The following is a 14,013-nucleotide window of genomic DNA, read 5'->3' on the forward strand; positions in this document are numbered from 1 at the left end:
TTGACGACATGCAAGTCGTATTTAAAACCAAAACCAAAACCATTACACTAAGGTCGAAAGGCCATAACCATCCACCATGCTCATATAACACATAAAAGCATGTTAAAACACATAATCTAATCTTAACATATCATATTATCCATGATCTAATCATAAAAAGAAAATATGACAAAAATCAGAATCAAATTAGAAAAACAAAAATCACTGTTTACGGGCAGTAAACGACGTCAAACGCCTTACAGACTAGTCGTAGATAGCTTTAGCTATCAGTTTTGTTCAGACGCTCGTTTACCAATGGAATAGGGTATTCGTTTGCGTAAATCGGACACCAGACCCAGATTTCAGCAAATCTGCAGCAGCCAATTCAGAATCCGTATCTAACATGATTCTCATAATTAGAACAAACATAAATCATGTATATATCAGTATATATACAGATTACATAATCATCTTGTGATTATACAACTCACATGAATATCATATATTTAAAACCATACATATATAAGCATATTATATCAACATCAAATCATGGCAAATCACGTACATGCTCATATATCGAAAACAGTTAAACACATAAACGAATTAAAAACTTTTCGCAAGTAGCTCTGATGCCATTGAAGGGTTTTTAGCACATAAACGCAGCGAAAACGTAAATTTAAATCTTAAAAAAACCGAAACCCTCCACAGGATCCATGTGAAAAATAATATTTAATTCGTAGTTCAGTATGTTTACCTTAAGAAGCTTTACGTTAATGGAAAGATGGAGGTCTTTAATAGCGATCCAAGAATGATGAACGGAGATCCTTAGCAGCTGCTCCTCAAGTGTGAAGCACTCCACCGGTATCCACCAAGAAAACGATGTAATGAAGGAGGAGGAGATGGAGAGAATTAGGATTTTGTAAATCTTTTTGATTGAGGCAAAAATAGGGTTTATAATAGTATATTTATAGGCAAAATTTTCAGCTGAAAATTTTGCCATAAAATATTATTATTATTAACCCTTTATTATTCTCACTAATAATTAAAACATCTTTTAATTATTAATCCTCTTTCTAAACTCTTTAAAAATAATTCTCTCACTTGATTTAATTTCCAAAAATTAAATTCTTAATTAATAATATTAAAAACCTTTTCTTAATTAATTTATAATTAATTAAATCTCATTTAATCAATTATTAAATTTGGTAATTAATTATTTATTTCATAAATAAATAATTATCAGCCATTATTAATTAATTCCTCCACCATTAAATCATTCTCTTTTATGGTGTGACCCTGTAGGTTCAATATTAAGCCGGTAGTAGAAATAAATAATAATAAAATTATATTATCATTATTTATATAAATTCTTTAATTCATTAAATATGATTAATTAATTAATCATATTTATTCTACATCGTGAGGGATACTTCTCAGCATATCGCGACTATCCGGATAATACGAATTCACTTCTTAGAATACCAAGAACCTATTCGGTGAGTAGTTACCGTACAATTAATTCCTTCTACCCTGCAATGTCACGATTAAATACAAGGCATGGAACTTGTGTCAAGCCTATCTTATTTAATCACTTGCTTTCGCATTCACTATGCTTAGTTCTATTTAATATAAATTAGAAACTCCTTTCTAATTTCATTCACTCTGGCCAGAGATTCATGAACTAACATAAGTGGATCAGCATTGAACATTCTTTTCCTACACTGGAAGGGGTAGATCCTTTATTGATCATACACTATCTTCGTGTACAAATTCCTATACCCAGTAGAGCCCTTATAATTGTCCCTTGAGACTAAGAACTAAACCAAATCATAGTTCAGTGTACACAAGATGACTATGATGACCTCAAGTCTAAGGATACTTGTACAACTATCACTATGTGAACAACTGCTGACACGTGAGTGAACTCCATCAGTTGTTCAGCTGTGTGAGTCATGTTCAGTGAACTTATTCTATAATAAGCACCTACATACTAGCTATAGTGTCACCACACAAATGTCTATGAGAATAGAAATCCTTCATAAAGAAGCAAGCATAGTATGTACCGATCTTTGCGGATTATTAATTACCAGTTAGTAATTCTACGACCAGGAACTATTTAAGTTTAGAGTTATCATCTTTTAGGTCTCATTATTATGATCTCATCACAATCCATAAAAAGCTTTAATCTAAATTGTGGTATATCTTATTTAAACATTTAAATAGATAGAGCCCGCAATAAAAACAAAATAAGTCTTTTATTAATATCAATGAAATCAAAACAGATTACATAAAAGTTATTCCTAAATCCTCATACATGCTTGGACTTAGGACATATGTCTTTCAAGAATCCACCTCAACTGTTTGTGCTTATTTTATGCATCTTTTGAAATTCTTTTGACAATGGCTTCTCAGTGTAAATAAGTTACAACTGTCATCGGAATTTATGCTGTTATCAGAATATTTCTCCAGTAATCAGAGAATGTGAAAAGTCACCAAGAAAAATTAATTTGTTTTTCTAATACATATAACTTAATACCAGCAATGCACTTGGATCTTGCCTTGCACATATTTACTTTAGATCTCAAAGGAGTACCTGATTTCAATTTTTCTTTTCTTTTATTTTCTTCAGATAAGTGAGGCTTATCAAGCATGTAGTTCATCCTTAAGATTTACTGACATCGGAATTTGACAGATAAGAAGCAATAATCTAGTTTGTGACTTAGTAATAAGATACAGGAAGTAAATTTGAATAAGAATCTGTGCACAACAGCTTCCTGTAGTAATATATGAAGGGTTTTTAGCACATAAACGCAGCGAAAACGTAAATTTAATCCTAAAAAAAAACGAAACCCTCCGCAGGATCCATGCGAAAAATAATATTTAATTCGTAGTTCAGTATGTTCACCTTAAGAAACTTTACGTTAATGGAAAAATGGAGGTCTTTAATAGCGATCCAAGAATGATGAACGGAGATCCTTAGCAGCTGCTCCTCAAGTGTGAAGCACTCCACCGGTATCCACCAAGAAAACGATGTAATGAAGGAGGAAGAGATGGAGAGAATTAGGGTTTTATAAAAAAATTTGGTTGAGGCAAAAATAGGTTTTATAATATTATATTTATAGGCAAAATTTTCAGCTGAAAATTTTCCCATAAAATATTATTATTATTAACCCTTTATAATTCTCACTAATAATTAAAACACCTTTTAATTATTAATCCTTTTTCTAAACTCTTTAGAAATAATTCTCTCACTTGATTTAATTTCCAAAAATTAAATTCTTAATTAATAATATTAAGAACCTTTTCTTAATTAATTTATAATCAATTAAATATCATTTAACAATTATTAAATTTTCCAATTAATTATTTATTTCATAGATAAATAATTATCAGCCATTATTAATTAATTCCTCCACCATTAAAGCATTCTCTTTTATGGTGTGACCCTGTAGGTTCAATATTAAGCCGGTAGTAGAAATAAATAATAATAAAACTATATTATCATTATTTATATAAATTCTTTAATTCATTAAATATGATTAATTAATTAATCATATTTATTCTACATCGTGAGGGATACTTCTCAGCATATCGCGACTATCCGGATTATACGAATTCACTGCTTAGAATACCAAGAACCTATTCAATGAGTAGTTACCGTAAAATTAATTCCTTCTACCCTGCAATGTCACGATTAAATACAAGGCATGAAACTTGTGTCAAGCCTATCTTATTTAATCACTTGCTTTCCCATTCACTATGCTTAGTTCTATTTAATATAAATTAGAAACTCCTTTCTAATTTCATTCACTCTGGCCAGAGATTCCTGAACTAACATAAGTGGATCAGCATTGAACATTCTCTTCCTACACTGGAAGGGGTAGATCCTTTATTGATCATACACTATCTTCGTGTATAAATTCCTATACCCAGTAGAGCCCTTATAATTGTCTCTTGAGACTAAGAACTAAACCAAAGAATAGTTCAGTGTACACAAGATGACTATGATGACCTCAAGTCTAAGGATACTTGTACAACTATCACTATGTGAACAACTGCTGACACGTGAGTGAACTCCATCAGTTGTTCAGCTGTGTGAGTCATGTTCAGTGAACTTATTCTATAATAAGCACCTACATACTAGCTATAGTGTCACCACACAAATGTGTATGAGAACAGAAATCCTTCATAATGAAGCAAGCATAGTAAGTACCGATCTTTGTGGATTATTAATTACCAGTTAGTAATCCTACGACCCGGAACTATTTAAGTTTAGAGTTATCATCTTTTAGGTCTCATTATTATGATCTCATCACAATCCATAAAAATCTTTACTCTAAACTGTGGTATATCTTATTTAAACATTTAAATAGATAGAGCCCACAATAAAAACAAAACAAGCCTTTTATTAATATCAATGAAATCAAAACAAATTACATAAAAGTTATTCCTAAATTCTCATACATGATTGAATTTAGGACATATCTCTTTCAATATATTTTGTTTTTGCAGTTGATGTGGAAATTGATTTCTGTTTCTTGCTAAACCAAGAAACCAATCTGCCTCCAAGAAATTGGCAGCTTCCACTAGTGCTTTTCCTGTCTATTTTGCATTCTGCAAAATCTGCATCTGAGTAACCTATTAGCTTAAAATATGATTCTCTAGGATACCACAATCCTAGATCAGCTATACCCTTGAGGTACTTGAAAATTCTTTCCACAGCTATTAGATGAGGTTCTCTTGGATCAGCCTGAAATCTTGCACAAAGACAGGTAGCATCCATGATATCTGGTTTACTTGCAGTTAAATAGAGTAAAGAGCCAATCATACCTCTGTAGTTAGTAATATCTACTGATGCTCCAGCATCTTTATCTAACTTGGTGGCAGTGGCCATGGGAGTTGATGCAGTAGAACTGTCTTGCATTCCAAATTTCTTGAGTAGATTTCTGGTGTACTTGGATTGACTGATAAAAGTATCTTCTTCAGTTTGCTTGACTTGAAGTCCCAGAAAATATCTCAACTCTCCCATCATACTCATTTGATATCTTGACTACACTAATTTGGAAAATCTTTCACAAAATTTTATATTTGTAGAGCCAAAGATGATATCATCAACATATATCTGTACCAAAAGTAAGTCATTTCCATGGTTGAGGTAGAATAAAGTTTTGTCAATTGTGCCTCTGTGAAATCCACTTTCCAGAAGGAATTGAGTCAGAGTCTCATACCATACTCTAGGAGCTTGCTTAAGGCCATAAAGTGTTTTGTCAAGCCTGTAGACATGATTTGGAAATTTTGGATCTACAAAGCCTGGAGGTTGTTCAACATATACCTCTTCTTCCAATTCTCCATTGAGAAAAGCACTTTTCACATCCATTTGAAAGACTTTAAACTTCTTGTGAACAACATAAGCCAAAAATATTCTTATGGCTTCCAATCTAGCAACTGGAGCAAATGTTTCATCATAGTCAATACCCTCATGTTGAGAGTAACCTTTAGCAACCAGTCTTGCTTTGTTTCTTGTAATTATGCCATCACTGTCAGTTTTATTTCTGAACACCCATTTTGTGCCAACAATGGATCTGTTCTTTGGTCTTGGCACTAGGGTTCGGACTTTATTTCTTTCAAATTCATCTAACTTTTCCTGCATTGCTTGCACCCAATCGGCATCTTGAAGAGCTTCTTCCACTTTCTTTGGTTCAGTCTGAGATAGAAAGGAATGATAGAGACATTCATTTGTTGTTGCTGTTCTAGTTCTGACACCTGCTTCAAGATCTCCAATTATTAAGTCAGGTGTGTATGATCCACTTCCTTGCAGATGGAAGTTGATCTATAGAACTGGATCCTCCCCCATGATCCATGCTGTCTTCATCAGCATTTTCTGATGCTCCCCTTGAAGTTATGCTCTCTGAGATTCCAGAATTTGAGTTGGATCCTTCAGGAATTGAAGAATTAGAGTTTCCAGAATTGTCAGAATTTGGCTCATCAGAACTTGATGAATCATAACTTGAAGAGCCAGTGACTGGTTATGTTGCTTCTTGAGAGTCTTGAGGTGTGGTATGAGCTTGATCCCCCTGAACAAGTGCATTTTCCTTTGGAGCAGTTACCACAGTTTTAATGACATTAGAATTTAACCCGTTAGAACTTACAGGATCAGGATTTAGGTCATCAGAATTTACAGAATCAGAATTTACATCTTCATGTTCAAATCTCAGCTGATCATGATCATTGAAATCTTCAAGTCCAGTAATCTTTTTTATCATCAAAAGATACATTGATAGATTCCATGACAACCTTTGTTCTTAAATTGTAGACTCTGAGGGCTTTTGTGGAAAGTGGATATCCAACAAAAATTCCTTCATCAGCTTTTAGATCAAATTTTGACAGCTGTTTAGGATGAGTCTTAAGAACAAAACACTTGCATCCAAATATATGAAAGTATTTCAGATTTGGCTTCTTTTTCTTCACCATCTCATATGGTGTTTTTCCATGCTTGTTTATGAGTGTAGCATTCTGTGTAAAACAAGCAGTCTGCACAGCTTCAACCCAAAAATAGGTTGGTAGTTTTGCTTCATCAAACATAGTTCATGCAGCTTCAATAAGAGTCATGTTCTTTCTTTCTACAACTCCATTCTGCTGTGGAGTTCCAGGTGTAGAAAATTCCTGTTTAATTCCATGCTCTTTGCAGAACTCTTTCATGATTGAATTCTTGAACTCAGTGTCATTATCACTTCTTATTATTTTAACAGAATCTTTGACTAACTTATCCAGCTGTCTGACATGATCAGTTAGAGTAGATGCAGTTTCATTCTTCTTGTGCAAGAAATACACCCAAGTGTATCTTGTGAACTCATCCACTATAATTATAGCATATTTCTTCTTTGCAATAGACATGACATTGACTGGACCAAATAGATCAACATGCAGTAAGTGATAAGGCTCAAGAACTGAGGATTCAGTTTTGCTCTTGAATGAAGATTTTCTTTATTTTGCCTTTTGACATGAGTCACAAAGACCATCAGGAGCAAATATTGATTTTGGCAGTCCTCTCACAAGATCTTTCTTTACTAGCTCATTTATGTTGTTGAAATTTAAATGAGAGAGTCTCTTGTGCCAATTCCAGCTTTCTTCAATTAATGCTCTGCTTAACAGACAGATTGCAGAACCATCAGAATTTGTTGAAAGTCTGGCTTCATATATGTTACCATGTCTGTAACCTTTCAGAACCACTTTGCATGTAGAATTACTTACAACTTCACAGTGTTCTTCAAAGAAATCCACATGATAACCTCTGTAACAGATTTGACTCACACTTAGCAGATTGTGTTTAAGTCCTGAGACAAGAGCTACTGATTCAATTATAACATTCCCAAGATTGATATTTCCATATCCCAGAGTCTTTCCCATATTGCCATCTCCATAAGAAACTCCTGGGTCAGCTTTTTCCACAAAGTCTGATAGCAGGGCTTTATTTCAGTCATATGTCCTGAACATCCACTGTCTAGAACCAGGATGTTTTTCCTGTTGCCCTCTAGTTTAGCAGCATCAGAACTATTATCAGCATTTGCCATTAAGGCATAGTTCACCTCTTCTTCAGATTCTGAAGTGTCTGCCCAGTTTTTCTTCTTTGTGATAAGTGCCTGGCCTTTATCACCTTTTCCTTTCTTGTAATCAGGAGAGATGTGGCCTCTTTCACCACAATTGTAGCATTTGACATTTGAGTTGTCTCCTCTGTCAGACTTTCCTCCTTTGCCTTCAGACTTTCTGAGCCCTTTCTTGTCAGAACTTCCACCTTTCCTGGAAAATTTCTTACCCTTTCTGAATTTCTTGTAGGCTATCTTTGTGATACCCTTCACCATAAGAGCACACAGTTGAATCATCTCTGCATCAACATCCACTTCAGATAAATTTTCAGGTTCTGAATCATACTATATGATGAGAGCCTTTCCTTTTGTTTTCCTAGAGACAATTGGCTTTTCTTCAGCCTTTAAAGCAACTGTCTTAGACTTCCCTCCATGCCTCTTCTTTCTTTGCTCCATCTCAAGTTCATGAGTCTTGAGCATCCCATAGATTTCATCAAGAGACATATCAACAAGTTCATAGTTGTATCTTATTGTAGTAGCTTTCAAATCCCACTTTTCAGGAAGAGCTAGTAGGAATTTCATATTTCAATCTTCTGTATCATATTCCTTATCCACTAGTGACAGATCATTCAACAGCTTTGTGAATCTGTCATATGTCTCAATTAGTGACTCATCAGATTTTGAGTCAAAGTGCTCATACTCCTGTGTGAGTATTGTCTTCCTGTTCTTTTTGATGGCATTGGTTCCTTGACATCTTACTTCCAATGCATCCCAGATTTTTTTTACAGTCTTGCATGCAATCACCCTATTTGACATGACATTGTCAAGTGCACTATGAAGCAAGTGTCTTACTTTTGCATCCTTGCCTAGTGAAGAGATGTCTTCAGTGGTGTATTCTCTCTTTTCTTTGGGAATCATCCTCTGTGGCTCATTCCCAACTGCAACAGAAAGCTTTGTGGGCTTGTGTGGACCATCATAAATTCTGTCTAAATATTCTGGATCTGTAGCTTCCATAAACATGACCATCTTACATTCCATACAGGGTACTCAGCACCCTGAGCATAGGAACCCTGATATTTTTATATCTACTGGTGTTATGATTGGGTTGAACCTTTGCAAGTTCTTGAGGGTCTGGTATTTTTGCTTGATCAGACATGATTGATTGTTTGTTTGGATCTTAACTGTTTGTAATCTTAACAGATTGGCTCTGATACCACTTGTTAGGCCTCAATGATACTATAGAAAGGGGTTGAATATAGTATCTACAATCAATTCGATTATGAACACAAGTATGTAACAGGAAACAAGTTTATTCAATATATCAAACTCTGTTACAGTTGGTAATCTACTCTCTCAGTGATGTATGATATCACTAAGAGCTGCTAGGGTTACAAAGAATAATTTTTCTCGTGAATGATAACACTTATAGTGTAAACCCTAAGCTGTGTTTATATAGTACACAGTTACAAGATATCTTCTAATTGATATGAAATATATTTTTTCCTAAAATATATCAATCAGAAATTATCTTCGATAGTCCTTTAGCTGTCCAACTCTCCATGCATATCTTCATTTGTTTAATCCATATCCTCTCCTGTAAATCAGCCGCTTTTCATCCCTGAAGTGTATCCGCACTTAAGTTCTGATATAAGTTCTGACGCCTTAAGTTCTGATAACTTCCTGTCTTCAGTAAGTTCTGATTTACAGTTAAGTTCCGATATTCTGATAATAAGTTCTGAAACTAAACAAATCAGATTATACATGACATCACAAATACATCTAACATTTTATATCGAACTCTATATCATTATAATTTATATTAAATTCAACTTATTCTATCAATTTATATTTTAATTCATATCGAGTTCTATATTATTCTAATTTGCTACTTCGGGCTAAATTAAATTTAAGCAAACTAAATATAGTTATTAAGATTTAGTTGATATATAATGTGAATCAGGATAATATAAAATAATAATACTATCAATTCTCCTAAAAAATTATACTAATGAACTTCAATAAATAAAATAATATATTTTATTTATCCAGGACAAAAAAATACATTATACAATTGATTCAGACTAACACAAAACTAAAATAAAAATATAATTCGACCAACAAAAATAAAATCATATATACTAATTATTCAGTCTAAAAGAAAATTATCTTATTGATCCATACTTTAAAAAAATTAAAATTAAAATAATTAGTTTTATTTGGTTGGTGCATTGGGCATCGGACTAAAATAAAATAATATAAACCACTGATCCGGGATAAATCAAATTAATATTAGACTAAGTATAATTCGTATCCTATTGATGTGAACTAAAAAATCAAATTTTAATTAAAACATAAATATTTTTTTTAAAATACACATAGAATTATCAATAAAACTATATCGTTCAGTCAGTAATATTGTCTTTTTCAAATATCTTTTATAGAATTATAGTTAATCGATTAATTAATCACCATGCTACAATTATATTATTTTTAAGGTCCCAACATGATGGATACATTATATTTTTACCCACAATAAAATAATAATTTCGTTATAATAACATTTTCCCCTCACACATATTATCACTTTAAATAACTTTAAATGTTCTAAAGCATTATGAAAATATACGTCTACTAATATAATTATTATAAAGTCATATCATTTAAGGTTTTAAATTAATAAAATTCAAAATTGAATTCAAAATTTAAAAAAAATATATAAAATATTAAAAAAAATTGTGCGATCCGTGCATCGCACGGGTTTTAAGCTAGTATATATAATACAACAACCTGAGGATTTGATGAGCAATTTAATTAATATGACGATTCTGCCCCTACATTAAAATCTATATAATATTTATTTCATCTCATCATTCATTTATAAAAACTTATTAATTGGTGTATAATTAATATATGTACACATATATATGGGTCCCTATCCACAACCATAGTTGGATAGGGACCCCTTACAACCAACAAATCAGGACCGTTGAAGCTGTAAACGGAAGGCTGGGATCCGCTACAACCGCAATGTTTCATTGCGGTAGTCGCAATGAAACATTGCGGCTGTGGCCCACATCTCCATTTCTCTTTTTGCCCTTTTTCTGTATTAATTCATTTATCAATACTTTTTTATCTACATAAATATTAATTTAATAAGAAATTATTCTTAATATTTCTGATTAAAGAATGTATATTAAAAAATACTATAAAATATTTTTATAGTATTATTAAATATTATATTTAATATTTAATATTTTAAAAGTATTGAAATATTAAATTGAAAATAATATATTCAAATATTTAATAATAAATATTATAATAATAAATGAAAATATTTTGATATTTTCTTATTTTAATTATTCAATATTTTTAATAATAAATGAAAATATTTGAATATTTGAAAATATTAATAATATTAAATATTATATCGAATAACAAATAAAAATGAATCAACGACTGCAATGTTTCATTGTGGAATCCGCAATGATTCATTGCGGTAGTCGTCCTCCTTTACAACCCACAAACAACCATTATACCCGACCCAACCTAGAAACAAACACAAAACCTGATCGAAAGCGATTTCAGCGAAAGCTATCTTCTTTAATCAAGCAGCTTTGTTCTTCAGCTTATATACACGCCTAATCGAGGTTTCATCATTCAAATCGGGTAAACCCGTTCAGCTATCACGAAATCAAGCTTTAATCAGGAATCGGCCTACACTTTGGAGTCGAGTTTTAAGCTTTAATCGGCATTTTGTAGCCTCAATCAATCCATCTAAACAGGTTTGATTACTTTGTAGCCTCAATCAATCCATTTTGTAGCGAATTTGATATGTTCTTAGCATAGAGTATTTGTTTTACCATTAGTTTGCAGTTTTATATTTATAACTTATTATAGATCAAAAGCAGCAATATAGAAATGCAACGATCCAGAAAATATATTTTTGTTCACACAATGTAATATATATGTTCTATATGCAATTATTTCAGTTGAGCTGGCAAGCATGACACCTTAAAATCAATTGTTGTAATAGTCATGGAAAATGATAAGGATACCTTGCAATAGTTTTGTCCAACATGTGAACCAAGAATTCTGCAATGAGAGACACAAAAAAGTACTAGATAATTAGTAGCTCGGTCACAAAAAAGTACTAGATAATTAGTAGCTCAAGGAAGTTAGATCATACCTTCTGGTTGGCATGTTTACATATAATTACATGATCATTCAAGTTTATATACACAATTAGCACTATAATGCAGTCAACTGCGAGTAAATTTAAGAAGAAACCTCTAAAAAATGTCATTGGCATATCAAAAATTGCAAAAAAAAGAAGCAGTGAAGCTGATATTATTATAGATTTTAAAATGGCATATGGAGCTGTGTAAACAAAGTCCCAAGCATCTAAAAGAACATTAGAAACTACAATATTTATGAGTTAGGATCCTAAAAACTAGTCAATGAGATTAAGTTGCTGTTTAGTAAGAGAACAAAGTTCGAAGAATAAATAACTGGGAACACAAGGCCATAAGCACATGTGACATACTTTGTTTCGATATGAAGATATTTTATTATACTCCGGTTCCTAGGATAACTTAAATTAGGCTTCACATTAGACTGGCCTTGATACAATTTAATTGATGCTCTATTCGAAACTTATACATCAAATCTTCATCGATACAAGATTCTTTAGACATGTTAGGAAGTCTACTAGTCTTTTTAACAGACTAGTAGTTCTTTAGACATGTTAGGAAGTCTACTAGTCTTTTTAAAAGACTAGTAGACTTTAATACAGAAGAGAGACCAAGTGCTTCAAAGGTTGCTGTGACAGTTGAATTCAAATTCTGTTCTTTTAAATTTGTATACTGCAATTGTGCAATGATTGTTTGAGTTATTATTTCATTTATAGAGAGTCTTGTACATAAGCACAACTGCTGAAAAATACATCATTTGAACCACTGCAACTATGCCCTGAAAAAGAGGTTTATATCCTCGTAATACAATTTATAAAAATTATTAGACTGATTCAATATCAATATTTATATATATACTCATAAATAATAATAGTAGAATGAGAGAAGAGAGAACCGATTGCTATATTCCCCTTGTGTAAATTTAATTTGAATTTGCTATATTTTATATGTAAAATTTTGATTTATTGAGTGAATAATTCGAATAAAAATGGAAAATATACAATAGTTTTTGTTAATTTTATGTGAATTTACGTGCAAAGTAGTACACATAAAAATTTAGAAAACATGTGTTGTAATCATTTGATTGTGTTGAGATGATATTTTCACGCATTTGTTTGTTTTCTTTTTCTTAATTACTGTTTGTTTGGAGTTGTACTGATATTAAGTGATATTTAATTATAAAGAAGAGTGTCATTTAAAGCTAAAGGAGCATTTAAAGTTAAAGAGAGGGGCAGTTGGGGCATTAAAAACTGTAGGCCTGCCTAACAATGAAACATTGCGGATGCCGCAATGTTTCCTGTGCATGGCCACCTGCCGCAATGAATCATTGCGGAGATCCGGGGCCGCTTTGTAACAATGCGTCCCCCGCAATGTTTCTTTGCGGTTGGTTGGCTGCCATTCCTCCCCAACCCGCGTTGGCTCCTGATTGGACCTGTATATACATATATACATATACACAATATATATATGTAGATATATACGTGCGTACACACATACATATATACATACATGCATACATACACACGTAAATATATACATACATAAATACATACATACATACTTACATACATACATACTTACTTACATACATACATACATGTATGCATGTATGCACACATTCATACACGCAAGCATGCATGCATACACACATACATACATTCACAGACACACACATACATGCATAGATATATACTTGTATATTCTTATTTGTCATCGATTTAAAATCGTTCTCCAACACAATGAAATGACCATATTTTATATTAAATTATATGAAATAAAAAATATTAATAAACTACATATACACACATGTACGATTTATACTTCACAATTAATAATTATGTGACCTTGTTAACATCGTAAGGGGGTTTGTTATGCAAATGAATTCATATGACAATTATACCTCTGCACTAATATCTATATAATATTTAATTCACCTCGTTGTTCATTTATTAAAAAATATCAATTATTGTATAATTATTATGTGCATAAATACATGCATAAAATAAATATATACACATATATAAATTAATACAGGGCCATACACACATACATACTCGTACATTGTTATTTGTCATCAATCTAACATCGTCTTCCAACAAAATGAAAAGACGAAATATTATCTTAAATTCAATAAAATAAAAAATAAAATAAACTATTTATACATATATATATATATGATTTATACTTCACTATTAATCATTCCATGACATATATCATATATTCCCACTGGCCCATAGGTTGTTATCATCGTTGTTAGACAA

This window comes from Apium graveolens, chromosome 5, assembly GCF_009905375.1.
Source record: "Apium graveolens cultivar Ventura chromosome 5, ASM990537v1, whole genome shotgun sequence".
Lineage (NCBI taxonomy): Eukaryota > Viridiplantae > Streptophyta > Magnoliopsida > Apiales > Apiaceae > Apium > Apium graveolens.